Genomic DNA, 13177 nt, shown 5'->3' with positions numbered 1-13177 from the left:
AAGAGGCTGTTTAATGATCTCCCAAAGGAAGTAGTAGGAACCTTTATCAATGAGTCATTTCCAACTGTGAAGGACAAAGCTCTGAGTGTGGGGAATAGTCATGTGTTGGCAGGGCATGAAGGGTCTTTCCCACTCCTCCTTGCTGACTCCTTGCCCTCACCCTTCTGAAAGAAACAGAGCCTGAAAAACACAATGTGAGCAGTGGTTTCCTAACACATACACAAAAAGAAAAACAAGATCCATAAGCGATCCTTTGAGATTGGGAGCCTGGGAAATGCTTTTTAAATTAGCCTCAAAAACATGACAGATGATAACAAGTTTTAGAGTAATTTTCTTTCTTTTTTTTTTTCTTTTTTTTTTTCCTTTTTTTTTTTTCTTCAGCCGTGTTGCCAGAGCGTGCGTCTATCCTGGCAGCAGCTTTCTTGCAAATTAATGAAACATCAAGGCTGCACTACCAGCCAGATTGGAGTGGTGTATTTCCAGGAGAGAGCCTGAACTGGCAGATCATCAGCTGCTACAAATCAATTAAGTTCCCTTGATTCCAGTGCAGAGGGCCACCAACTTGCAGCTGCAGAGGATCTGGCCCGTTTCATGTTGGAATAGAAATATTGCTTTCATTTTACTGAGTGCTGAACTATTTAAAATTTAAATGCTGTTAAAATTTAAAATCCCCATTTAATTTAAAATTCGCTTTGAAGTTTCTGTTAGTGATGGTGTTCCTCATTCCTGCTCCAAAGAGTTGAGATTTTTTACATTTCCCTGGGGCCACCACATCAGGGTTTGCAGGCCGTTGGTGTCCTTCGGCCAGCAGGCACAATATGCCTTGCCCTCAGATTTTTTTTGCTGATCCCAGTTTCTCGCTCCTATTTGTTAAATAACTGTAATGCGAATAAATAACATTACACGTTATGCAACACTCACCATGATGCCCAAATCCCTGGAAAGCAGTAGTATGCCCCAGTGCTGTGAAAGGAGTGGAAGCAGGATTGGAAAAGGACTCTTTGTCTATGGAAAAGCGTTGGTTGCTTTGAGGCTCAGACGAATGGCTCCAAAGACAAAGCTTGCTTCTCACTAGCATGCCCCAGACCCGCGTGTCCTGCGTGCGTATCAGCCGCTTCACTTTTGGGAAGGGGGGCATTCCCTCAGCTCCCTGGACAGATTTTGGGTCCTCAGGACATGTTGCAGGTCTGTTGCAATGTTCACATTTGTAGGGAGTTTGACCGCAGCCCTGCAGAGAAGCCCAGTGTCTGACCACGCCAGACCCTGGCAAGCCACGGTGTGTTTTGCTGTGTCTCAGATCGACGGGTGGGTGTTTTGGCTCATTAAAAGTTATTTCACATCATCTGGTCCCCACTTAGTTGGGTACTGGGGGGCTGGCATCAGCAAAGAAGAAAATCCTCGTCTTCCTCAGCCCGCAGCTGGGAGGTAAGGGGCTGTCCTTGTGAGATGCAGAAAAAGGCAATAGAGAAGAGAGGCAGTGGCGTCCACAGGTAAGGAGTGGGGCAAGGAGACCAGCAGTTAAAGCAACCAAGAGAAATCAGGGTTAAAGGGAGCTTGGAAGGGGCTGGGGAGGTGTTGGGAGACCAGGGAGGCCTCCAGCATTGCTCTAGCACCCACACACGGCCCCGGCGGCTGTGTCCGTGCCCCGGCGGGCAGCACCGCGCTCCAGGTTGGGCCACATCTGTTCAGTTCACCGCTCGCCTTCTCGTAAAGATGGAAGATTTCACGCTTCCAACTTGCAACTGGGTTTATAATTTGGCAAAGGAACTAAAAAAAAAAACAAAACACCAAAACCCAAAACAACCCAAAGCATGTCATTACAAAGCGTTACAGCGCATGCATTAACGCCTCGCTACAAAGCCCAGCTGAGAGCCAACTTTCCAGCGTAATTTTCCTGCGTATCTGCCAAGTAGTGCGTGGAAAGAACCATCTGTGATGTCTTACAGGGGCATTTCCCGGTCACAGCTTCCAAAGGGTAACTAAAAACTGAGTTCTGTAAAACATACGCCATCACCCAAAAGGGCTCGAGTTTGAATAAGAATATAGGTTAAAGTTGAGAGAACAAGTGGTGACTCCCACTCTTCGGTCTGCTCTGTGTCTGGACCTAATCAGCCCACTTGGCAACATTAACATCTCATAAATACTTCATAATCCAATTTATATTTTAAGAATTTTTCTTTATCTTTAAATGAGTAGCATATCTGTCAGGAACTGTTCATTAAACATTTTTGGATTGGGCAATATCCTGGATCGCCAAAATGCTGATTATGCTTACGTTTTAATCTTGAAACGACTGATTACCCGGGGGAATAAACGATCAAGGGAAATGGTGCATTGTCCATCCCTGGGAACCACCGGTCCCGACTGAGCACCTTTCTGGGATGCAGGCTTTCGCCAGCCACATCTTGTGCAGCTCAGAAGAAGAATGTCTGGATGGAAGTCCATACGAGAGGCCAGACTACATGATCTAATGGTCCCTTTTGCCCTTAAAATCTTCAATCGGTGAATTGAAATCTATAAAAAAAGAGTCCCCAGCTGTAGGAAGGAACCGGCACGACTGCAAATAGGTCGACTGAACTCAAACTGACAGCCTCCTGGGTCATCTTTAAAGTTATAAATTGGATTGAAAGGGATGTAAGTATAATTAAACTTCTCCTGTAGTTTCAAGCTAATACAAAATTTCTTACTTCCCATCCGGCACTCCTGCGTAATGCTCCTGCGCTTCCCTAAAAAGCTGACACATTATTTTCCATACCTCTCTACAAAGATAGTCTCTAGTTGGTCTGCAATGTATCAAGCACAAGGCTGGACTGACCAAGCAGAAGTCCCCATCCAGCTCCGGGCAGAAGCCAGACGCAGATGTCCCTTCCAGCTGTTAAACCAGGGGATTCTTGTGGGGAGCAAAGAAGGGAAGCAGGAGGGACTCCCCCCAGCCCAGATTGTGCCACTCCGGCTCAGGCTGAGCTGTGTCCAAAGGTCACGTTCACCTGTTGAGATGGTGGTGGCCGTTTGCAGGGACAGACGTCGCAGGCAAACCTCTCCGCTTCATGCGAACGACCCGTGGAGCAGATCGGTGGCCAGGGGCCTGCTCTGCACCCTGTCCCTGATTTTTGCATGGGGCTACACTCAGATCCTGGTGGGCCAGCTCACCCGGCCCGCGCTGGCGACCACCACGCCACAGCAGAGCAAAACCTCCGTCACCTGCACGACGCTCCTGTGCGAAGGGCTCCAGTTAGTAATGCAGCTCCAGGGTCAGTGTAGAGAGATTGTGGGGCCTAGGAGGAGGAGGCAATTTTTGTATTTTCCATGAGTATCTGTACCTGGACCATTAACTCTCATGTATGGAATACGGATAGAAATTTCTCTCTTTTCTTCAGCGCTACGAATTAATTGGGGAGAAATTTGAGCAAGGCCTGTTTAGCGCTTCCCACCCCAGCTCTGTTCCTTCTTCCCGGGGCCTTGAATCTCTTTGCTCTTTGCCAGCGTGCCGGCTCCTCACCTCCTCTCTTCCATTTCCCACCTCGATTCTCCCACTGCTGACACGTGTCCTACCCCAGCGCTCTCCTCGGCTCCTTTTCTTCTCACAACTTCCCATCCCCTCTTCCCTGCAACCCTCTCCTGTTTCTCCCCGTACCCCATCTCACTTTAAAACCCGCAGCTCTTCCAAAAATACTCGGAATTGGATTTCAGGGGAACCCGGTACTGCCCGAACGGAGTCGGTCTCTGAGCTGCCCTTTTGCCTTGAAGGGTGACAACCAGGTACGGACAAGGCCGCTAACGGGCCTGCCGCCACAGCACGTGAAACCGGCCCCTGCGGAACGAAGCGGGGCTGGGTTTGGCGGGTGCCCGAGGGCAGGGACCCCCCACCCCCGCCCCGAGGAAGGCGCAGCCGGGGGCGGGTTCGGGGGCGGGCGGGCGGCGCGGGCGCCCCTTCCCGCCCCGGCGGCAGCTGAGCGTGGCTGCTATGGTAACAGTGCCATCTTTTGGATAAGGTGGAAAACTGTACTAACTTCCCGGTGCCAGCGAAAAAACTCTCCAGGCAACCGTCCCAGAGGAAAAAAGGGAAAAAACCCTCCCCTCCCCTCTCCTCTCCTCTTCCCCCCCGCCCCTCACGCTCTCGCCAAAATCACTGCCTCCATTCCCCTGGAAGTTTTTATCTAGAAAAGTTATTCTTCCCTTCAAATTCAGAATTGCTCTGGGCTGTCCCTCCACCGGCATCCATCGGCGCTGTCTCGCTCCAGTCACCTGCATGTTAGTCATACGGCACGGAGAAAAAACCTTCGAATGAGATTTTTTTTCGAAGGAGCTTGGGTGCCTGATGAAAGCCGCGGCGGCTTGTGTGTGTACCCGCCGCCGACCGCAAGCCTGACTGGGTGCAGAAGCAGCACGGATGCAAAGGGGCCAGCGGGTCCAGGATTTGTCTGCGCTGCAATGCACTTTTGGGGCTGAATAAAAGGAAAAGGCTAAAAACCAAAAATGCCCTGTATGTCATCCTAGCGCTGCTCCACATAACACACGAGTGATGCTAGCGTAGAGATGAATACTGGATCACCACTGGAAGTGGGCTTTTAAAATTCAGTAAAACATCCCGATTCCTGGAGGGGCCTTAACTGAGAATACGCTCATCCTTGGTAGTCATGCTGATGCTTTTTGCGTCTGAGCCAAGATTTTGTAAATCTAAGTCAGCTCTGTCTCTTGTGCCTAATAATACGAAGGAAGAAATAGCCCAGCCTTATAAAAACTGTGGGGTTTGGCCTCAGCCCATATTGATGATCTAGCTCATAAATGAAGACCAAACTTCTGGTTCTTGTCCAAACAACAGTCATTTTGGAGCTTCATGCCTGCAAATCAGACTGGCAGATATTAGCTGTTCTGAATTTGTTCAGGCTCACACTTCTCAGTTTAAACTGAGCTTCCTTTTGTTTATGTACATTTTTCTTGAGTAGTCTTTTTTTCCAGTTGCGTGCTCTTCACAGAATCAAAATACTCACTGACTTCTATAGACTTTCTCTGGTCAAATCCTACCGCCATGAAATTGCTGGCAAAATGCTGCTGATTTTTGTAATCAAGATTTCCCTGCTGGGAAACTCCAGTCTTCGAGGCAGCTGCTAGAAAGCAGTGCTATAGGAACCCGGGACCGACTAAGCAGAAGATATTCTGCCACCCACCCAAGTAACCCCACCAATGGGAGCTGAACAGAGACATCTGAGCTGCTTCTATCGGCTCAGCTAGGAAAAAAGCACAAGTCTCTGACTAGCCCTGGTCACCCCTGCATGCCAGCCTCTGTCATCCACCTGCAGCAAGTCTCATTTCAGCCCACGGCTCATCTCATTGAAATCAGCAGAAAGAAAGGTGGCAGAACGTAGCTTGGAGTGCTGTTGCCCCGGGTGGAAGGCTAGGGCAGCTTCCCCATGTTTGCATCGCTGAAAATTACAGCCACCAATCACCTGCAACAACTGCACCCAGCTGAGCATTTCCCTCTTCTTAAGCGCCAGCTGCTGTCACACCTGGAACCCGTTTATGCCACTAAAATACCATTTGTAGGTTTAAACGCTGTATATAAAGGCTGTAGTGAAATACCGCTTCCAATTAGGCCACGTTAAGCATGTGCTTTTGCAGAGGTGAATGAGGCCCGCAGTGAGTTTTAATTTGCTGGGTACCGATGGTAGGATTTCAGCCATATAGGTAAGGTGCCCCTGTGAAGTCTGCTTGATACCGGGGCCTCTCTCAGCGCTCCTCTTGCAGGAGGACAGCCCCGTTTGGAGAGCTGGTTCCCCTTCTCATCCCTCTTTCCCTGCCAAGTTGAGCAGGGAACGCCTCCAGAGATGAGGGGTGAAAATGCCTTCATTTGGCACGGTAGCATGGATGGAAAGCTCTTGAGTATGTGTGACTTTCCGTGCAGCCGGAGAGCCCTCGGATGGGGAGATGGCCGCTGCCCAGGCTGAGTTAGCTTTCTCAGGACTGAATGCCAGGGGAGTGACAAAGTGCTCACCAAATGGGGAATGTGGATCAGTTGGCAGTGGAGGGCACTCATGCTTTTAAAAGAAAGAGGGCAAACTCCACCAGCTGAGCAGAGTACTTGTCTCAGGGCACTGAGGGCTTCTGCTCTATCTGGGCAACTGTGACCCCAAGGAAAACCTTGTGGGTGATGGAGGGCACTGAGCTCTTTAGAGGACTTTGAGGAAAGCCCTCAAAATGGTGGAGAGATGCTATGATATATGTGTAACTGTTATCGTTAAGCTTTTTCTCCGTGTATTGGCTGAAGTACTTTTTTTGATTCCTTGGAAAAAACCTATGTATCTCTTCAGCTTTACAGGTCCCTGCAGAGGTGGGCTGTATACCGGGATGCCCTCAGAGATGATGGTCTGAAGCAACATCATGTGAATAGGTGGGAGAGGAAAACCTTCCTGGCGTTCATGAGGGCACTTTGGCTGGGAAATGCCAGGTCCTGCCTGCGGATACTGTTTGTATGCAGCAAACGTGGCAAGGAAAGCCAGGAAGAGCCACCCTGGAGACCTGCTCGGGTGAAGGGAAGCCTTAGAGAAAACCAGTCCAGCAAAAGGAACTCTGCGAGGTCTCCATGACAGATGGATCACATTCAAGTGTAAACTCACACAAGCTTTCCATGTCAGCCGCTATGTGTTCCACTTTCATGAAGACTAAAGTGTTTTGGGCAGTGTCTCTTTAACGTGCTGCTGAAGTCTGCACATGCTGATATGTATTTTGGGCTGCTAAAATAATTCTGTGTAAGAGGGAAACTATGAGCAACTGGGGGAAGAAATAGCACTTCTGAAAAACAAAATCTGCTTCAGAAAGTGATGCATGCTTTGGGGAAAAAAAAAACCAAAACAAAACCAAAATACCCCTCAAAACGTTTTGTCACTCAGGATTTCTGGCTCTTGACCACATGCCAACCTGAATCCAGTTTTGCGATTTCCACTTGGTCGGATCAGCTCTTGCCCCCAGTGGAATTTTTTTCTGAGTGGAAACAGGGGCGTTGGGCCCTTTGACAGCAGAGTTGCTCCTCCACCAGACGGAGCCCGTAAAGTAGGGTACGGCAGCGATTTTTCCGAAGAATGTGACTTTGTGAATGTCCACATCTATTTAGCAAATTGCCTCCCCCTGGCAATGCACCCTGTGCATTTTTGGCTTTCTTCAAGACTCCTGCTTAAGTTTACGCTTACAAGCAGCCTCCTTGAAATGAAGCTTAGCGTGTGCTTGCGTATTTTGCAGCACGAGGGTCAAAATTTTCATAGCCCAGAGCCCAGCTAACAGATTTTTGCTCTGTAAGCCACCCTGCTCTCAAGCTAAATGCTATCAATTCAGCTGATGGAGTTAACAGCAAAAATGTAGAAGGAAACAGAGCTGGCGAAATAGCTTGTGATTATTATCTGAGGGCTGGGTGGAGTACCTATTGGAGAGGCAGCAGCTGGGAGCCGGCGTATCCAGAATAAAGAAGCTGACATTACGGAACTTTTTTCCCCCTGTTAAATGCTTCGGTTTTCTCTGAACTTCCTAACTTCCCAGGAGGGTGTCAGCTACGTGACCTGCAAACCCTGGGGAGACTGGTCCCAGCTTTTAGATCAAGGAGCTCAAAGTGACAATGGGAACAGAGAAAAACAAATGCTTTTTTTTAAGGAATACACTTTGAATTATTCATCTGCGCGTTACTGAAATCTGTTTTGTTCCTCACTCTACTAGCTACGAGGCACTCTAATTACAAGTATTTAAGACACACATAAATTACCTTGCCAGCCATGACGAATGCTGCTTGTTAATCCTAGAAGTATTATTCCTGCAACTGCAGCCAAGAACCCTTAATAGACCACCTGTTAGGTAAGACACGAAATGATTGCTAGCACATTACAAATAATCAGAATTCAGTGACAATAGGTGAGACTTCTGTAGTGTCCTGGAAATCTCTAGACATCCTCTGTCTGTTTGCTACACGCCTAATACCAGTACCTTAGGGGTGCAGCTGGGCTTGTTTGTAACTAGATGCTTGGAGAACCAGCAACATACTGGGAGGACAATGACTTGACTTTGGGTGGTTGTCCAAAGCTTTCCTGTTCAAATGCCACGGGAGCACCGTACCCGGCTTTCCCTGGCCCCCCCCACCCCTTTTCACTTTCTCGTCAGCCTTAAAGAAGGCATTTCGTGACATCCCCACTGATACTCAGTGGTGGTGCTGGGGAAAAAAATGACAACATAAGCATCGACACGCAGCAACGCCATGGGTGGTAGTGACATTGGTGGAAGCAGACTTCTGAAAATACGTGACAGACTTCAAATGTCAGGTTGCTTCTTGAGCCCTAAATAAGCCTGCTTTGTTTTTTACAACTGCAAATTTAACTCCTTGCAAACACAGCTTGTGATCTGTCACTTAGTTCAAAGCCGTGGTAATTGTGTGTTTGCATTTCAGACACGCTGTCCTCCAAAAGCCTTAAAATGGCCTGAGGAGAAGGTCCATGGTGGCTGGGGAAAAAGCACGCTTGCGACGGGATGCAAAAAAATATATCTCACTCGGCTTCCAATCGGACGCAGAATCACGCACCCGGGTTGCGGTCGGGTGCTCTCTGGCGATGAGCAGTTGGGGGCAGTAAACACCGCTCAGATGCAGCCAGAGCCCCAGGTCCTCCCTCTAAAAGTAGCTGTCTGGGGGAAGAACGTTGTCAGCCCACAGAAACTCATGTCCGGGACGCACAAGGTCTGTGAAACTCTCCAGACCTTAAACTAGACTAGACTCACACAGGGCAAGAGTGGAGCCTAGGCTTCGTTTGAGATACAGGAAAGGATTGGACCTGCTTAACCTATGTACGGTGCCAAGGAATGGCTACCTGCTGGCTAACCTGAGACCTCAGTCCCTCGATAGATGGTCCCAAACCTGGGCTGAACGAAGTGCCCACGGCGACATGAGGTGTGTTACTTGACAGCTGTTTGGACTGGGACTGCAGGGACACGGGCAGAGGTGTCCCTCCGCCGGAGGCAAGCGTCGGCCAGCTGGAATTTGCAATGTAAAGCATTAAGCTAAACTTCACAAAAGTTTCTGAGGGCTTTTTCTGGGGCAGACTGTGCTTCCTCAGCAGTTTTGGGAAAACACCGTCGGGGCTGCAGGAGAGCTGACAGTGCTGAGCAGCCAGGGGCACCGCTTGAAAGCCCTTTTGTGATCTGCGTTAGCGCTTCAGTAGGGAAGGGCTGCAGGAGAGGTTTACCTGCTGCAGCTCCTCAGGCCCGGCAGAAGCTCAGTCTCTCTTATCCGGGTATCTGCAGCTCTGTAACTTGCCTTCAGAAGCGACTTCACATGCCAGCTTGGTGCAACGAGGACTTTCTAAGGATGCGGTTATGCTCTGTGGAAGCATCCGCACCAAGCGTTTGCCAAAGCAGAGGTTAAGGCTGCTCTGCTTTCTGCAGGAAGCCTGCAAATTGAGTGACAGCCCCTGAGATCACCTCAGCAGTCAAAATGACGGCATCAGACAATTAGCACTTGCAGCGTGCGGTACAGTCGTGCCTTCCCTAGCGAAACCGTCCAAGAAATCATTCGTGTTGGCAATGTCTGTAGTGGCGAGTGCATCGACCAGGGTCTGTTCTCTGGCACTGAGGTCAAGCAAGCGTACACGCAGCCCAGCTCGTGTCCTCGGGGCTGACCCCTTTTTATTCCCAGGACTGGATAATCTCACCCGTTCTGCCATCAGGACAAGCCCCGGAGCTGCCAACTGGGTGAGCCCAGGGTGTCGCAGGCCAAAACTGTGGCAGGGAACACATTAGTAGTTAAAAAATACAGAGGGCTGCATGCTGCTGCTTGGGGCTGTCCCCTGACCATCTTTGTTTTACTGATGTAGATACCGTCACTGGAGATAAGAGGAGCTGATGGAAGAAACGCTCCACTCATTTGTAAATGAGGCAAAAGCTTAAACTATTATCCCTTCCACCAGCAAACTGCCTGCCTATGCAGGCTGGCTGGGCAGAGCTTTCTTCTGCGCCATGGCGGCGTGGTCTCTTCTCTGCCCCAGCCCCTCTCTGCCTCTCCTCCCTGCCCGCTCGCCAAATAGACGGGAAACGTGGCAGGGGCATTGGGCACAGCAAGGCTCGTCTCTCCAAGCCCAGGAAGGGTGACAATTTTACAGTTCTGTGCTATTTACGGAGGACCTTGCCATGGCCTCCCCGCTGCACCAGGGTTTGTGTTGCATGGTGTGGCTGAATGCAATCCCTCCAGTTGAGCTGCATCTCCGTGTAATCCTGCCAGCTGCGCGGGCAGCCAGAGTTCAGAGCCTGGCCGAGCTGCTTCCCTTGGATGACAAAGGCATGAGTCAGTTATGAGCTTGGTGTAACCTACTTATTTATAAAGACTGTATACAAAGACAATTTTTTCCCTCCTTGGCTACTGCGGACGCTTCTAGCAGGGAGAAGCCTCTTTGCTCTGAACTCACGAGTACCCCCAGCTCTGGTGAGGCCTCGCTTCTCTTTTGCTTTACAGGATCCAGTTGGAGATTTGCAGTCCGTGGAGTTAGCAGTGAGTCATGCACGCTTTTTTGCACTTTCCAATTTGCAGGATGTGCCTGAGGCAAAGCAATGACTGCAGGAGTCGGGCTGTGGGCAAGATCGTATCATGTGTGTAGCTACCTACGGCATGACCGAAAGGGAACCAAAACTCTCAAGTCCAAAGCTGTGACCCCTCCAAAAAACCATGCCCTTTCAGTTTCCACCTAACTCTAGAGGCAGCAACATTCATTCTTGACTTCAGATTTTTCTAAGCGCTGCATCTGTGTAATCTGTGTAGTCCAGCAGACCAAGCCTCCCTCCTGCCATGCGCCAGGTATCGAAATGACATAACAGGGCAGGGTTTCAGACATGCCAAGGCCACATTCATTTGCCTAAATGTAGTCACGTAGTGCTATATTAAGCACATTCATTTACCCTGCCCAGCCTCTAACTGGCTGGTTTATACATCTTACAATACCCAAAACACCCGTATGGGCCTGGCATGTCTGACACGCAACCCATGAAAGTCCCACGCCCTTCTGGACTGCCAGGGAAGGGCTGAGCGGGATATACACATATGCCTAAAATAGCACTAGACACCTCTGCTTCGGCAGCTAAATCCTTCCCACCACCAGCATCAGCGTTTCCCTGGCTGGTCTGCCCAGTCACGTTGGTCCAGCTGCTAAAGTCTTACTTGCAGGGCCTAATTTTCCACTTCAGTGCAATTTTAATTTGCCAGAGTTGCACCCGGTTAGGACTCGTTATTTATTGTTTCAGCAAGAGCAGGACTTGATGAAATATTGAAAGCCGTATATAACAAAGTTCAGGATAACCTGGCACACACAAGAGCATTGAACAGTATGGAAATGCCAAAAGCAATATAGGATTTGATAGGACTTGGCTGGCTGCACGGTGTGACTACTTACAGATCACGGACCTGAATCTTTATGGCTCTGCATTTTGTGTGGTCATTTATTATAGCATAAAATGGGAGTAAGTGTTAGCAGTCAGCCTTAGAAGCACTTCATAGCAGCTTTACAGCGGAATAAATGACTATAAAGCATGCTATCATTTGGTACTTTAAATCTACTAATGCAACAAGATCTTCCCGCCTTAAATGCCTGCGTTTTCTCACTATCAGGTTCCAGTTACATTTGCCTTTTGGAGCAAAACTGGCAATCTGTGCCTGTACACACAGGTAAAGTGATAAACTTGCCAGTTGCATCAGGTAAGTAGGTTTTGATTACAACACACCCCTTGTGCAAAAAGTATTTCATGACACAAACCAACCGTTGTTGTCGTAGAAGTAGTGAACAGACTCTAAGTAGGTTTGAGCCGGCGAGGCAGCGCAGCTCCACGGGTACTGCGGTGCTCGCTCGCTGGTCGAGCTGCTCCAAAAGGTTTCGACTTCTGAAACTTGGACATCGGCAGGAAGGAAAGGGGGAAAAGAGCAGGTATGCAAGGGCAGCTGCCCTTTTCAGCTCACTGTTAAGCCAGACTGACTTTTACTGCTGGGCCTAGTGCTGGGTCCTGCACTTGGGTCACAACAGCCCCATGCAGTGTTACAGGCTTGGCCAAGAGTGGCTGGAGAGCTGCCCTGCGGAAAAGGACCTGGGGGTGTTGGCTGACAACCGGCTGAATATGAGCCAGCAGTGTGCCCAGGTGGCCAAGAAGGCCAATAGTATCCTGGCTTGCATTAGAAATAGCGCGGCCAGCAGGACTAGGGAATTGATCATCCCCCTGTACTCGGCACTGGTGAGGCCCCACCTTGAGTACTGTGTCCAGTGTTAGGCCCCTCACTACAGGAAAGACATTGAGGTGCAGGAGCGAGTCCAGAAAACGGCAACAAAGATGGTGAGGGGTCTGGAGAACAACTGGGATTGTCCACCCTGAAGAAAAGGAGGCTGAGGGGAGACCTTATTGCTCTCTGCAACTACCTGAAAGGAGGCTGTAGGGAGATGGGGAGTCGGTCTCTCCTCTCCAGTCACAAGTGATAGGACAAGAGGAAATGGCCTCAAGTTGCGCCAGGGGAGGTTTAGATTGTATATTAGGAAATATTTCTCCACTGAAAGGGTTATCAAGCATTGGAACAGGCTGCCCAGGGAAGTGGTAGAATCACCATCCCTGGAAGTATTTAAAAGATGTGTAGATGTAGTGCTGAGGGACGTCGGTTTAGTGGTAACTTGGCAGTGTTAGGGTAATGGTTGGACTTGATCTTAATGGTCAAGTCTTCCAACCAAAACGATTCTATGATTCTATGACAGAGGGTCCATGTTCAACACACAGAAACACACTGACACCCCACAGTTACGTATAGTGAGTTTAAGCAGTCGGGCACAGGGATTCAAATCTACCTCCGGCCACAGCACTGCCACCATGAAGTGTGTTGGACATCTCAGAAGTCAAGAAGACTTGAGGGGCCAGCTGAGGCAGCCAGATAGCTGGTTGTGGGCCCTGGCGGGACAGCGGGATGGGAAGGTCCATGCTGGGAGAGGGCTCAGAGCCGTGCCTCCGGCAGCTTTTGCAGGTACCAACCCAATCTTTAGCTCCTGATGAGGTCCCCACCGGTGTTGGTGTTTTGGGAGCTGTCAGACAGGCAGGGTTATGGTGGGGTGTCACGGCTGGGAGCCGGGCAGAGGCCGGTGAGCCCGTGGCAGGAAAGCCTCTGGCGAGCAGAGGGTGCTTGGCCACCGCCATT

The sequence above is a fragment of the Larus michahellis genome, chromosome 1 (assembly GCF_964199755.1).
Source record: "Larus michahellis chromosome 1, bLarMic1.1, whole genome shotgun sequence".
Lineage (NCBI taxonomy): Eukaryota > Metazoa > Chordata > Aves > Charadriiformes > Laridae > Larus > Larus michahellis.
This window is presented reverse-complemented; position numbering follows the sequence as displayed.